This window comes from Triticum aestivum, chromosome 6B (genome assembly GCF_018294505.1).
Source record: "Triticum aestivum cultivar Chinese Spring chromosome 6B, IWGSC CS RefSeq v2.1, whole genome shotgun sequence".
Lineage (NCBI taxonomy): Eukaryota > Viridiplantae > Streptophyta > Magnoliopsida > Poales > Poaceae > Triticum > Triticum aestivum.
In genome coordinates this window covers 78,428,902-78,444,308 of record NC_057810.1, presented here as the reverse complement: position 1 = coordinate 78,444,308, position 15,407 = coordinate 78,428,902, and the positions used below count along the sequence as shown (strand labels likewise).

At 45.4% G+C, this 15,407-nt stretch overlaps 1 pseudogene; it reads left to right on the top strand.

The window, feature by feature from the left end:
* The first annotated feature begins 8,162 nt into the window (after positions 1 to 8,162).
* Positions 8,163 to 9,365, top strand: LOC123138857 (wall-associated receptor kinase 3-like; annotated as a pseudogene).
* The last annotated feature ends 6,042 nt before the right edge of the window (positions 9,366 to 15,407 follow it).

Below are 15,407 nucleotides of genomic sequence, written 5' to 3'. Positions count from 1 at the left end.
CATCTCATATGTTCCGCGACATTTTGAAAACGTCTTTCGTGCCTCAACTCAAACCGTTTAACTGAACTATCACGTAGTTATCAAGACGTGTATGTCCGATGTTCGCAACATCCACAAACGACGTTTGGGGTTCAGCACACTGAGCGGCGCATTAAGGACATAAGATTTCTACTGTTCGCATAATTGCTACTATCAACTTTCAAACTATATTTTCTCTAGGAACATATCTAAACAGTGGAACTAAAGCGCGAGCTACGACATAATTTGCAAAAGGTCTTTTGACTATGTTCAGGATAATTAAGTTCATCTTATGAACTCCCACTCAGATAGACATCCCTCTGGTCATCTAAGTGATTACATGATCCGAGTCAACTAGGCCGTGTCCTATCATCACGTGAGACGGACTAGTTATCATCGGTGAACATTTTCATGTTGATCATATCTACTATATGACTCATGCTCGACCTTTTGGTCTCCGTGTTCCGAGGCCATGTATGTACATGCTAGGCTCGTCAAGTTAACCCTAAGTGTTTTCGCTGTGTAAAACTGTCTTACACCCGTTGTATGTGAACGTAAGAATCCATCGCACCCGATCATCACGTCGTGCTTAGAAGCGACGAACTGTAGCAACGGTGCACAGTTAGGGGAGAACACTTCTTGAAATTGTTGTAAGGGATCATCTTATTTACTACCGTCGTTCTAAGCAAACAAGATGCATAAACATGATAAACATCCCATGCAATCAAATAGAGTAGTGACATGATATGGCCAATATCATATAGCTCCTTTGATCTTCATCTTCGGGGCTCCATGATCATTTTGTCACCGGCATAACACCATGATCTCCATCATCATGATCTCCATCATCGTGTCTTCATGAAGTTGTCACGCCAACGACTACTTCTACTTCTATGACTAACGCGTTTAGCAATAAAGTAAAGTAGTTTACATGGCGTTCTTCAATGACACGCAGGTCATACAATAAATAAAGACAACTCCTATGGCTCCTGCCGGTTGTCATACTCATCGACATGCAAGTCGTGAATCCTATTACAAGAACATGATCAATCTCATACATCACATATCATTCATCACATTCTTCTTGGCCAGATCACATCACAAAGCATACCCTGCAAAAACAAGTTAGATGTCCTCTAATTGTTGTTTGCATGTTTTACGTGGCTGCTATGGGTTTCTAGCAAGAACGTTTCTTACCTACGCAAATCCACAACGTGATATGCCAATTGCTATTTACCCTTCATAAGGACCCTTTTCATCGAATCCGTTTCGACTAAAGTGGGAGTGACTGGCACCCGCTAGCCACCTTATGCACCAAGTGCATGTCAGTCGGTGGAACCTGTCTCACGTAAGAGTACGTGTAAGGTCGGTCTGGGCCGCTTCATCCCACAATACCGTCGAAACAAGATTAGACTAGTAACGGTAAGCATATTGAACAACATCAACGCCCACAACTACTTTGTGTTCTACTCGTGCAAAGAATCTACGCAATAGACCTAGCTCATGATGCCACTGTTGGGGAACGTAGCAGAAATTCAAAAAAATTCCTACGTATCACCAAGATCTATCTATGGAGAGACCAGAAACGAGGGGAAGGAGAGTGCATCTACATACCCTTGTAGATCGCTAAGCGGAAGCGTTTAAGAGAACGGGGTTGAAGGAGTCGTACTCGTCGTGATTCAGATCACCGGAGATCCTAGTGCCGAACGGACGGCACCTCCGCGTTCAACACACGTACAGCCCGGTGACGTCTCCCACGCCTTGATCCAGCAAGGAGAGAGGGAGAGGTTGAGGAAGACTCCATCCAGCAGCAGCACAACGGCGTGGTGGTGGTGGAGGAGCGTGGCAATCCCGCAGGGCTTCGCCAAGCACCATGGGAGAGGAGGAGTAGGGAGAGAGGTAGGGCTGCACCAAGAGGGAGAGAACTCATGTGTTGGCAGCCCAAAACCTCAAGTATATATAGGGGGGAAGGGGGCTGCGCCCCCTTTAGGGTTTCCCGCCCCAAGGGGTGCGGCCAAGGGGGGAGGAGTGCCTCCCAAGTCAAGTGGAGGCCTCCCCCTTTATGGTTTTCCCCTTCCCATGCGCATGGGCCTTGGGGGGGCTGATGCCCCTGGCCCATTAAGGCTAGGGCACCCCCCCTACAGCCCATGCTACTGTATTGGACGTGATGGAACAATTTCCGGACCTCCGAACCCCTCCGGAATCCTCCGGAACCTTCTGGAAGCTTCCCGGTACAATACCAAAAAAACCCGAACTTTTTCCGGAACCCGAACAACAACTTTCCATATATAAATCTTTACCTCCGGACCATTCCGGAACTCCTCGTGACGTCCCGGATCTCATCCGGGACTCCGAACAACATTCGGTAACCACATACAAACTTCCTTTATAACCCTAGCGTCATCGAACCTTAAGTGTGTAGACCCTACGGGTTCGGGAGACTTGTAGACATGATCGAGACGTTCTCCGGTCAATAACCAACAGCGGGATCTTGATACCCATGTTGGCTCCCACATGTTCTACGATGATCTCATCGGATGAACCACGATGTCAAGGACTCAATCGATCCCATATACAATTCCCTTTGTCTAGCGGTATTGTACTTGCCCGAGATTCGATCGTCGGTATACCGATACCTTGTTCAATCTCGTTACCGGCAAGTCTCTTTACTCGTTCCGCAACACATCATCCCGTGATCAACCCCTTGGTCACATTGTGCTCATTATGATGATGTCCTACCGAGTGGGCCCAGAGATACCTCTCCGCTTACACGGAGTGACAAATCCCAGTCTTGATTCGTGCCAACCCAACAGACACTTTCGGAGATACCTGTAATGCACCTTTATAGTCACCCAGTTACGTTGTGACGTTTGGTACACCCAAAGCATTCCTACGGTATCCGGGAGTAGCACAATCTCATGGTCTAAGGAAAAGATACTTGACATTAGAAAAGCTTTAGCATACGAACTACACGATCTTTGTGCTAGGCTTAGGATTGGGTCTTGTCCATCACATCATTCTCCTAATGATGTGATCCCGTTATCAACGACATCCAATGTCCATAGCCAGGAAACCATGACTATCTGTTGATCACAACGAGCTAGTCAACTAGAGGCTCACTAGGGACATGGTGTTGTCTATGTATCCACACATGTATCTGAGTTTCCTATCAATACAATTATAGCATGGATAATAAACTATTATCATGAACAAGGAAATATAATAATAACTAATTTATTATTGCCTCTAGGGCATATTTCCAACAATTAGACTGGTCGAATGTGATGGTCGTCTGAGACCACTTCAGATAATTGGGTGTCGCCGGAGCAACCATATTCACCTCTCGTTATATAACTTTCAGTCAACTTTTTCTCTCAACGTCAGCAAAAATCACCGGAGTGGAATTGACCTGAGGGTATTCCTCGTCGCTATCCCCCTTGTCCTCAACTTTGTCTGACTCCTTTTCCTTATCCTTGGACTGTTTCCCCTGGAACTGCTGTATCAGAAGTCGACACTGTCGAGTGATATGCTTCGGGTAAATGAAATTACCCTCTTCATCTTTCTTCGTGTGGATGTGACACGTCAAATCCATCAAATCATTTCCTTCTTTATCCTTCACTTTCTTGGGGTTCCAAGGCCCTTTGGGCTTTCCTTTGAACTTTCCTTGAGTCACGGCCAAGGTTTCTCCAGGAGCAGCTGGCTCGGCTTTCCGCTTTTGCTTCCGATTGGAGTTCCCTCCTCCGGTTTCCTGGGCGACTGACTTGTGCTTGCCGCTCCGGAGCCGATCCTCTTCCTCACCATTGGCATATTTGGTGGCTATCTCCATCATTCGACTCAGAGACATGTCTCCGGTTTGACCGAATTTCAGGCTTAGCTCTCTGTACTTAACGCCTTCCTTGAAGGCACAGACTGCCTGGTGATCAGATACATTCTCTACTGTGTGATGCAATGTGATCCATCCCTGGATGTAATCTCTCAAAGTCTCATTCGACTTCTGCACACAAGATAGCAGCTCTGTCAGTCCTGCTGGTCGCTTGCATGTTCCTTTCAACGTTCTCACAAACACTCGGGAGAGGTCTTCCCACGTGTAAATGTTGCTGGGTGTCAACTGATTCAGCCATGCCCTGGCTGATCCTTCCAACATAAGAGGCAGACGTTTCATGGCCACCTCGTCCTTTCTGCCGCCGGTCTGGACAGCCACTCGGTAGTCCTCAAGCCAAGTATTGGGCTTAGACTCACCGTTGAACTTACTGACTCTAGTCGCCAACCTGAAGTTGGGAGGAATCACTGCAGCTTTTATGGCTCTGCTGAAACACTCTAGTCCGGAGACATGCACTCGGCTGCTGGTGGGTACATCTCTGTCGTGACCCTCTCTGTGAGCTCTGTTCCGGTCGACCAGACCTTGAACGATGATGGATCTCGCATCAAAGCCTGGTTCCCTGGGGTCGACTGAAATTCTTCGCCCGCCACTGTGCTGGCGTCTATCATCCTCCTGTCGAGGTACGTAGGATCCACCCCTAGGGGGAGGGGTGGGAACTCGACGTCGATCATCGCGATCGAATCGGTGATCATACTGCTCACGGTTCTTGTACTGATCGTGCCGGTCTCCACGCCCTTCACGCCTCGGGGGCGATCTGGGGCTATGAGCCGACTGGACCGTATTCGCAGCCACGGATTTGCTGTGAATCTTGTTCCGCGACTGTGATACAACTGAATTTTGATCCCCTGCTGCCCGGAGCTAATCTCTGATCTGCATCAAGCCTCTGCCAGCCTCTGACTGGGAAGGCTGAATTGATTCTGCTATACGGGCTGCAGCTGCTAAATTCTGAATCGGAGTTTGATATACCTGAGTCGGAGGTGGAAAGAGCTGACGTCGACTAGAGTCCGGGACCCGTTGCCGCACACGCTCGTCGAGTGCTCGCTGAAGATTCTCCACTCGAGTGCGCTCAGCCAGGTTGGCCAAGCACGTGTCCTCTAAGGCGCGAGCCTCAGGGGTTTCTCCAATGATAGGAGTGTGAACCGCATCCATGTTCCGGCGGCGAAGTTCTTCCCTCTGCAGCGAATTGAGGGGCTCGGGGAGGTATTCCTAGTGGGCGTGCAACGGATCGCCTCCGCCGTCGCCTCCCTCGGCACCGGGAAAGCCGGGGGGACCATGTGGTCCATTGACCATTAGGACCTCCGCCGCTGGATCACTGCTGTTGCACTCGGATGCAGTCTCTACGGAGCCAGTCGAACAGGTCGTAGAGAGATTCGTCGGGCTTGATTGTCGTGACTTGGGTGGTGGTCGACTGGCGAGCCACCGCGTGCCTCACCCACTGCTGAAGCCTCGACCGACCGGAGCGCTTGCGCCGGCGGGAAGCTGGGAGGGAGGATGACACAAAAACCGGTCGATACTGGGTCGACGGTTGCCGCAGGAGGACACCACGGACGCACGCGCGAAAGTGCGTCGCTCCGCGGACTGGGAGCGCGTCGACGTCGAGCAGAGCCTCCTGAAGCTAGACAGAGTCGTCGGCGACGAATGTGAGCGCGCCGAGACGGATCTCGCGGCCCTCAACCAAAACTCTGCCTGAAACCATGATGAAGGAGATCTGAAAAAATTGCAACTTCTCCAATAAGTCGCTAAGACACCTGCCCCACGGTGGGCACCAACTGTCGTGGTTCTAAGTCTGACAGTAATGTAGAGGGGTACTAAGGAGAGGCAAGATCCTAGCTATGGAGTACTTGTACACGCAAGAGTTTTACGAGTTCAAGCCCTTCTCGGAGGAAGTAACAGCCCTACGTCTCGGTGCCCGGAGGCGGTCGACTGGATTATATGCGTGTGAGTTACAGGGGTGCGAACCTCTCTGCCTGTGGAGGGGGGTGGCTTATATAGAGAGCGTCAGGACCCCAGCCAGCCCACGTAGCGGAGGGTTCAATGTACATAAAGATCTGGCGTTACTAGTAACGTCTTACATAGAGTGATATCATGGCCATAAAGACTACTTAATAACAGACCGTTTGGATGCAGAGTGACCCTAGATCTCCTGTTGGTCGAGTGAGTCTTCATGATCGAGTGTCTTCGAGTCCGTCGAGTGGAATCCTTCCAGGTCGACTGAAAGACAGTTTCTTCTAGAGATGCCCTTGGGGAGGGTACCTTGGACAAGTCCATGACCCTACCCTAGGTACATGGCTTCATCACCTACAGCGTAGGCGCTTCACAGCTGCGTGTGGGGCCGTGCCTGGCCTCGGGCTGCCAAGCTGGCAGGAGGTGCGACACCTAATGTAAGGGCGCTGCACAGTAGGGTACGGCGCCTAGCTGTCGGACGCCACTCGAAAGGGTCAGCAGAGTGAAAAAATTTTATGAGCAGGTCAATTTATGATTTGATTTCGGCCTAAGGTCAAATATGTGATTTTAGCCTTCCTCGACTTGGATTGACGTCGCCAACTTTTAAAGTTGTTCCCACTGTCCTACGGTGGGAGGTCATGCACTTGGGTAATGGCTCAACATTGCGGTCACTCAACGTAACTTGGCGTGCGCACTGCGACAAGAAGATAGCCCGCGAGCTCTGCAGGAGCACGGAAAGCCACTGCAAGCCTGGGAACTGAGGCTATACGTGCCATTGCAACTACGGCTATTCCGGCAACCCATACGTCAAACGCGGAAGCAAAGGTTCGGTAAATATTGTCATTACCCATATTTAGAGCTCAATTACATACGATCACTACTGCGTACATGTAATTTACTGAGTTTCACCTTTTCTATTCTCTTGTCTGCAGGTGGCATTGGCAATGACAAACACTCCATTCATCCCATAATGTAAGAAGTTTTTTGACACTAGTGTAGTGTCTAAAAACGTCTTACATTATGGGACGGAGGGAGTACTTTATAGGTGAGCAACAAATGCTACAACTTTAATTTGTCCTGCAGTGGCTTTAACGCGCCAGTCTCATATCGCTCCTCATATTTTTTACATGCTTTCAATATTTTCCTTCATTCATATTGAAGTTTCTTAATAAAGTGTTATTAAAAAAGATAGCGTTATTAAAAAAGAAACACGCATTTAAAAAAGAGACACGCGTTTAAAACTTTTCAGCTTCAACTATATTAATCTGAAAACCTATGGTTATTCACTTCGGTGCCTAGACTCATGTGCACCTGTTCTAACAACCTCAGAATTTGTTTTTTTGCTAAGAGCTACTGAAATGTCTAAGCTCCACGAAATTTGGCACAGACTTCACGCACATAAGCATCTAGCATCACAAAGAATGTAGATTTTTCTAAAACTATTTTAAACGAATTTATTGTTCACATCGGGTGCAGATGACCCGAGAGCCAAAACACCGCGTCCGAAAATTTACTCCTTTCCATCAGTTAAAATCTTATTGTTATATTTATCAAAAAAATATGTAAAAATGTAATTCTTACAAATAGCTATTGCATGCTACCTCTGTTGGTAAACACACTATGACTTCAGAGATAGAGTACAGTAAAAAACTCGGAGTAACATATTGAAAAATATTCAGTTTTTGTAAGGACAAAGTAGTTTTGGTAGATTTATCATAAAATATATCATGATATAACATTCATACTTTCTAGCAATATATGATTACAAAAGTTAGCAATCAAAGATATATATTGTAGATCATCTTAATATCCAAAATCTCATGAATTTATGAGCCAAGGGAGTACTCAAAATTGTTTCAACCTTAAGGGGGGCTTAGTTGTGTGATTTAGTGTTGTATATGATTAATGAGGGGCGTTACAATATAAATAATTTATCAGGAACGAAGAGTTATAATGGCTAGTATTTTCATAAAATCCACTCCCACCCCTTGTCTCCGTCCTTATGAACTAGTCAAATGAAATTATATGTCAACAATTTCAAGCAAAACGAAACATCAAGCCATTAATTTGGTGGACCAAACTACAAAATAATCAGATTATTATGTTTATAAACCGAACAGTTCATTCGGTGGTATCTATTACCATCCTGAATACCAAGAAAGTTACAATTTTAGTTATCAAAATGCTTTCCAAAACACAACTAACCTTGACCCCTAGTTCTGATTGAGAGTATATTTATAATACCTAATAAAACAAGGGCACTATGAAAAAAAGTTATTAGAAATATTTACGCATTGTATTTAAACATATACCAAAGAAAATGAATGATAGTGAGTACTTTTATGTTTCAGGTTTCGGCATTCTTTTTGGAGTTGCTAGTGTGACTTCTATCGTACTTGGGGTCATCATTGCACACTTTATTTCCTACAAGTTTAAGCATGAGAGGGCACAATTGTTGAAGCGAAAGTATTTTGAGCAAAATCGTGGACAACTGCTACAACAATTGGTATCTCAAAGAGCTGATATTGCGGAGAGAATGATCATATCCTTGGAAGAGATGGAGAAGGCAACAAACAACTTTGATAAAGATCGTCAACTTGGTGGTGGGGGGCATGGTACCGTCTATAAAGGAATTTTGTTAGACATCCATGTTGTAGCCATCAAGAAACCAAAGATGGTTGTTCAAAGGGAAATTGATGATTTTATTAATGAGGTCGCCATCCCATCACAAATCAACCATAGGAGTGTAGTAAAACTATATGGTTGCTGCCTTGAAACAGAAGTCCCATTGTTGGTCTACGAGTTCATATCCAATGGAACTCTTTATGATCATCTTCATGTTGAAGGACCAAGATCATTACCTTGGGATGATAGGCTTCGGATAGCAACTAAAACGGCCAAATCTATTGCCCATCTTCACTCAACAGCTTTAGTACCTATCATCCACAGAGATATCAAACCTGCTAACATACTTTTGGATGATACTCTGACAGCAAAGGTAGCAGACTTTGGAGCTTCAAGGTACATTCCATTAGACTAATCGGGGCTAACAACAAATGTGCAAGGTACACTAGGATATCTAGATCCGATGTACATGCACACATGGCGCCTGACAGAGAAAAGTGATGTTTATAGCTTTGGTGTTATGCTTATAGAGTTAATGACTAGAAAGAAGCCATTCACATATATGGCTTCCGAAGGTGATGGTCTTGTGGCACATTTTGGTATCTTATTTGCAGAAGGTAATTTGTTCGAGATATTAGATCAACAAGTTTTGAGCGATGGTGGCGACCAAATTGATGAAATTGCTTCACTTGAGGTAGCATGTGTAAAAATAAGAGGTGATGAACGACCAACCATGAGACAAGTGGAGTTGCAATTGGAAGCTGCTCAATCATTTCAGAAATTGGAGGTGAATGGTGATAGTGCAAGAAATTATCAGTTAACATGTGGAGCAAGAATGACTAGCAGGCAGTATAGTATGGAAGAAGACTTTGCATTGTGTGCAAGATATCCGCGGTAGTTCTGCTAGTACATGAGTTGGACACAATTAACTATCAGTGATTTATGTGTAATGTGTGACGTTAGTGGAAAAGGTGTTACCCAACCTTTTTCTCCGATGACAACTTTGTTTCTTACCGTTTTTATAATTTTCATATTCAGTGTAAACTCATTATCAGCTTTGTAAGCTCATCCTATATACCTAAGAGAGTGATCCCCAGTATTTCTATTTACCCAAACATGCAACATGTCCAACTCAGGGGTCCATCCACGCCAGCAATTCTTTACATGCATATTGTAACATCACACGCTCTGCTTCCAGCCAACACCGACTTACCCTTCCTTCTCTCTTGGCTAGGGTATCACTCACTAGTAGAAAACAAGGCTTTGATTGAGGCCTGGGTATGGGCATTAATCCCGGTTCACTCAAGAACTGGGACCAAATGGGGCATCAGTCCCGGTTCCTAAGGCCAAGGCGCCGGCCGGGCCTCGGGGGCCATTGGTCCCGATTCGTCTGACCCCTTTGGTCCCGGTTCCAGACACGAACCGGAACCAATGTGCCTCGCTCCTGGCCCATAACCTTTGTCCCGGTTGGTGGCTGGAACTGGGACCAAAGATTGTCCTTTACTCCCGGTTTTAGCTACAAACCGGGACTAAAGAGAGGCCTATATATACCCCCGCCCCTGCCATGGGAGAGCTTTGTGGTGCTCTAGCTCACCTCCTATAAACATGAGGTGTTCGATGAAATGCCCGAGCCACACTTAAGCTTTCTACTCTCGAAGCTCCTTATCCAAGCTCCATTTTCCTCAAGATTTGTTTAGGTTTGGCGGTCCGTCTTGTGCCGTCCTCGTCCTCACCGCCACCGATCGCCCGGGCCGATCTTGTCGCCGGCATCACCGTGGTGAACCTCTTCTTCTTATCTTATTTATAAAATAAAAAAAATTCTTACTTGTATGATTTAGGTAGATACATGTATAATTTTATTACTTTTATTATTGTTTGTTATTACATAGTACCATTGTTTTGGTATCCGCCTCCGTCGGCCCTCGTCCTGTCTGTGATTCGGATGTGATATATAGTGTCTTTTATAACTATTTGTTTCATTTAGTGTTTATGACAATTATGCCGACCAACGTGACATAGATGTTTTTTTCTAGGAGGTATGTGAACCGGAAATTCCAACTGGCCCTATTATCGAGAGGTTAAATTTAGTTGGAAAAAAACAACTACTTGAAGAAAAAATTGAAAAGAATCAAGGAGGAGAAGATGAGGTTGGATTTGCTTGTTGCGGATGTCGTCGATGATCACAAGATCAAGATGGATGCAATGCGCTTGAAGATTAGAAAGAATAGAAAATATGTCATTCATACTGAGGCTTGGTATCATTATGCCGTTGGATCAATTGTTACCTTAGTTGCGATTATGATCGCATTTGTTGTTGCATTGAAATGTTTTACATAGTTTCAATGTATGGTTCAATTAGATGCTCTAGAGAGCTATATGTTATTCAATGAGAACCATGTATGAACTTTATGTATTTATTTTTTCAATAATAACATTTGATCACTACTGTACTTTGGTTTTAATGTGATGATGAACTTCTATTAATTTGATCACTTCTCTATTCATGATGCTCTGTAATGGTTTTTGACACACTAAATTATATATAATGCACGCATACGAACCGGCAATGGATGTACAGTGACAGACGCACCTCCGAGTACATTAAGGGCGTGTATAATTTTCTCGAAGTGGCTGAGCAAAACAAGCAGAATGGTTTTATATGTTGTCCATGCCCTAGATGTGAGAATATGAAGTCTTACTCTGACTCGAAAACCCTTCACATCCACCTGCTTGAGAAGGGTTTCATGCCACACAATAATGTTTGGACCAAGCACAGAGAAAGAGGGGTTATGATGGAAGACAACGAAGAAGGAGAGGATGATGACAACTATCTGCCCCCTGAATACGGTGATGCTGCAATGGAGGAAGCTGAAGATCAAGAGGAACCAGATGATGTGCCCGATGATGATCTTCGTCGTGTCATTGTTGATGCAAAGAGACAAGGCCAAAGTGACAAGGAGAAGTTGAAGTTCGATCGCATGTTAGAGGGTCACAAAAAAGGGTTTTACCCCAATTGCGAAGATGGCAACACAAAACTCGGCACCACACTGGAATTTCTGCAATGGAAGGCAGACAATGGTGTATCTAACAACGGATTTGATAAGCAAATGAGAATATTGAAGAAGAAGCTTGCAAATGATAACGAATTGCCCGACAATATGTACGGAGCAAAGAACGTTCTATGCCCTCTAGGATTGGAAGTGCAGAAGATACATGCATGCCCTAATGACTGCATCCTCTACTGCGGTGCGTATGAGGATTTGAACGCATGCCTGGTATGCGGTGCCTTGCGGTATAAGATCAGACGAGATGACCCTTTTGATGTTGATGGCGAGTGCCCCAGGAAGAGGGTTCCTGCCAAGGCGATGTGGTATGCTCCTATAATACCACGGTTGAAACGTCTGTCAGAAACAAAGAGAATGCTAAGTTGATGCGATGGCACAAAGAGGACCGTAAGAAAGATGAGAAGTTTAGAGCACACACTGATGGGTCGCATTAGAGAAAAATCGAGAGAAAGTGGGAGAACTTTGCAGGTGACACTAGGACATATGGTTTGGTTTAAGCACCTGGCCCATGACTCTATGTATCTATAACCTTCCTCCTTGGTTGTGCATGAAGTGGAAGTTCATTATGATGCCAGTGGTTATCCAAGGCCCTAACACTACTAGGGAAAAGGCTAGCAGCAGCGCGGGTTTTAGGTGTATCAGTAGCGCGGGGAGGGGTGCTACTAATAGGGCGCTACAGCTAACACATAGCAATAGCGTGTGGTCACCCGTGCTACTGCTACACAAGTGTAGCAGCAATGCGGTTATTGGAAGCTCGCTACTGCTAGTAGCTCTAGCGCCCTTTGCAACGACGCGCTACTGCTACCGCGGCACTGCTGCTAACTTTTATACACTCACTACTGCTAATTTAACAGGTTTTTTTGGCATATTTGTTTTGTATTTGAATAGGCTTTATAGAAGAATCTTTAGCACATAGAAATGTCATCATGATACACATACAAATGCCTGCAAGACCACGAATGTAATCATAGCATGTACATACAAATAGTCTCATCATAATCATCATCCAACACAAAGTGGTCTCTCGTCATCATCTCGAAAATAGCGATACAAGTCCTTGATTACTTGCAAATACATCGTCATCCATCTAAACAATGGTATACGCGAGAAGAGCTATCACTTTGAGTACATGAGTTCGTATCCCTCTCTCGCATTAGCGTGAACCTAAACTAACTACTGCCTGTCGCTCAGAAACCGGAAACCGGTAACACCTGGGCCTGACACTCCGGCCACTCATCGTATATATACTCCTGGCGTAGCACTTCTTTGCCATCGATGATCTATGCACCTGCATCGTCACATGAGTCGATGATATGCAACATATATAGTTGAGCAACAGAAAGAGACAGACTTGACAAAAATAGAAACAACATATCATAAGCATAAATAACAAAGTTCATCGTACCCAAAATGCCCTAACTAGAGTGATCTTCGCTAGTAGAGGAGGAGGACGGTTTAATTACATCACAAATAAAGTTTCACTGCGCATAACTTAAAGTTTTGTCATACAGAAAGTATGGACTAAACAGAAACATTGTCATATATCGACAATCACTCCAACATGCCGTGCAATCCATCGAGGTCAGGGAGATAGTCCCCGAGCTTAGTGAAAGGCTTCATGTCGAGACGCTGAGAGGCTATCCATGTTCGGACGTCTTCCCGCAACATTTGTCCTTCTCCGTAGAACATCCCTGTTTTTCTGACGACCTCTTTCATGATGATTTGGGCAAGTTCACGCTGGATGTTATAGAACTCAGCTCGAAGTCGATGATCCTCGATATCTCCTATGTCCTTTGCCCATTGCAGAATATGGGCATCGCCAGATCTAGGTGACATGTGAAGGTTCTGGTGATCCCGTCTGTACTCCAGCATGTGGTGTAGGACATAGAATCCATCATTAAGAGAAACGTTCGATTGCTGGATGTAGCAGAAGTTGGTCTTATGGATGAAGGCGGCCCTGCCGCCCCTTCTCTTCTTGTCCCTAACCTCTCCACCCCTTGCTTGGTAGTAAAAATAGCACTGTCGAGAACATCTTTGATGTGGGTGTAATCCTTTTTGTGAATGTTCTTCGACGAGTCCAAGTAAAGAGCATGGGAGAATCGGGGGTAGAGGATGATGAGGACGGCGCGCCCGCCGCTGCGCAACATAAGTACACCTCAAATTAATTAGCCTCCACCGTGCAAATGAATTATTGAAATCGAAGGAAGGATAGCAGCGTGGATGACTTACACGGGATGATAAGGCACGAGAATCGCCTCCTTGTCCTTATTGGCGAGCATGAAACTGACGATGTAATCCCTCGCGTATTCACGCTGCTCTACACAGACTCCCAAGAAGCCCTCGTGCATGTACTACGGGTCAGCAACACAGATATGACGTATCTGCTCAACCCCAATGATGTAGTTCATGTGCAAGGCATAAAGGTGGACAAACGTAAAATCCAACTTCTTCACGTGAAACATGTCGAATATGTAATCGAATCGGAGGAAGAACTTATCTGCAGGGAAGCTGTCGACGTACGACATTTTCCACGGAACGTTAACCACGTAGAGTGGGTATCCTGGATCTTTCAAGGCGATGAGGCCTTTCTCTACCCGCAGCACATCGTCATGAAGTCTCCTTAGATCGCCGAATCTGGCCCGTAGCGCTGTTGCAGGTAGGATTGGTTGACCGGGGATATGCCATTTATCCGCATCGGGATATCTATACGGTCCTGAAGCCAAGGCTGCTGAGGTGGCTGGATCATAGAATCAGGTTTTTTCCTTTCCTCGCTCTCTTCCTAGACTTCTTTACTACCGGAAGGTTGTCAATAATACGTTAAGATGGTAATTCAGGCACCGACTCATGACGCTCAAACCCTGTACGATGCAGCCTATTTGATTGCTGTAGCACGCGTGCGCTTCCTCGGGCGCCTTTGCCTCAAAATTGCCGTCGTCCACCTCCGTGACCACCAGTCTAGTAGTCCTGAGTTTGTTAGGAACCCGTTGCCTCTTTGCTTTTGGTTCTACACCGGCTCCGCTCCGCGAGGCAGCACCGGTCTCAGTGCCGGTCTCGATGCCGGTCTGAATCTCAGCGCCGGTCTCAGTCTTAGCACCGGTCTGCGTGTCGGTCTCAGTCCCCGATGCCACCGGTGGGCCCAGCAACAACATCGGTTGATCGTCGGTAAGGCTAAAATATTCGTCTGCAGCCCGGTAGACGTCGTCGCAATCACCAGAACCCTGTCCTTCATCGTTGCTATCCATGTTTCCTATGATTAAATCTAGTCAATTAATTCTAGACCTAATAAAATGAATAATGACATAAAAAAGGACTATTGTTCTGCAGGAATGTTGACTCCTTCCTGGTGCGGCAAATCTCGGGCACTCAATATGTCCTAGTTTGTAGCACAAGTCATGCCGAAATTCACGGAAAATTTCGGCATGACCTTTGCTAAAAAGTGGACAAATCGAGAACCTGAAATTTGCCGGAACAGAAATGAATCAACATTCCGGCAAAACATAGGCCACTCAGCATCATTACCTGGAAACAACAAAGCCACTTGGGCACAATCGAACAACTTCAATGAAAAGATATAACATGACCACTTCAATGAAAAATAAAATTTGCCTAAATTCTTTTCCTTGAAAAATAGTGGTCTTTTCAAAAATCTAAAACCTTTGCAAAATGACCTCACTAAACACTTCTCTGCCTAGGACAGAACCCAAATTATGTTGATCTAGCTATTCTTCTCTCTCACAGAAACACACACTATTATCTTTAACCCTTCTCTGCCTAGGACAGAACCCAATTAAATTGCAAAGGAACTCCATTTCTCTAACCCTTCTGAACTAATGCTCTAAAATAAATATTTCCTCTAACCTAGCCAGCCTACTTAA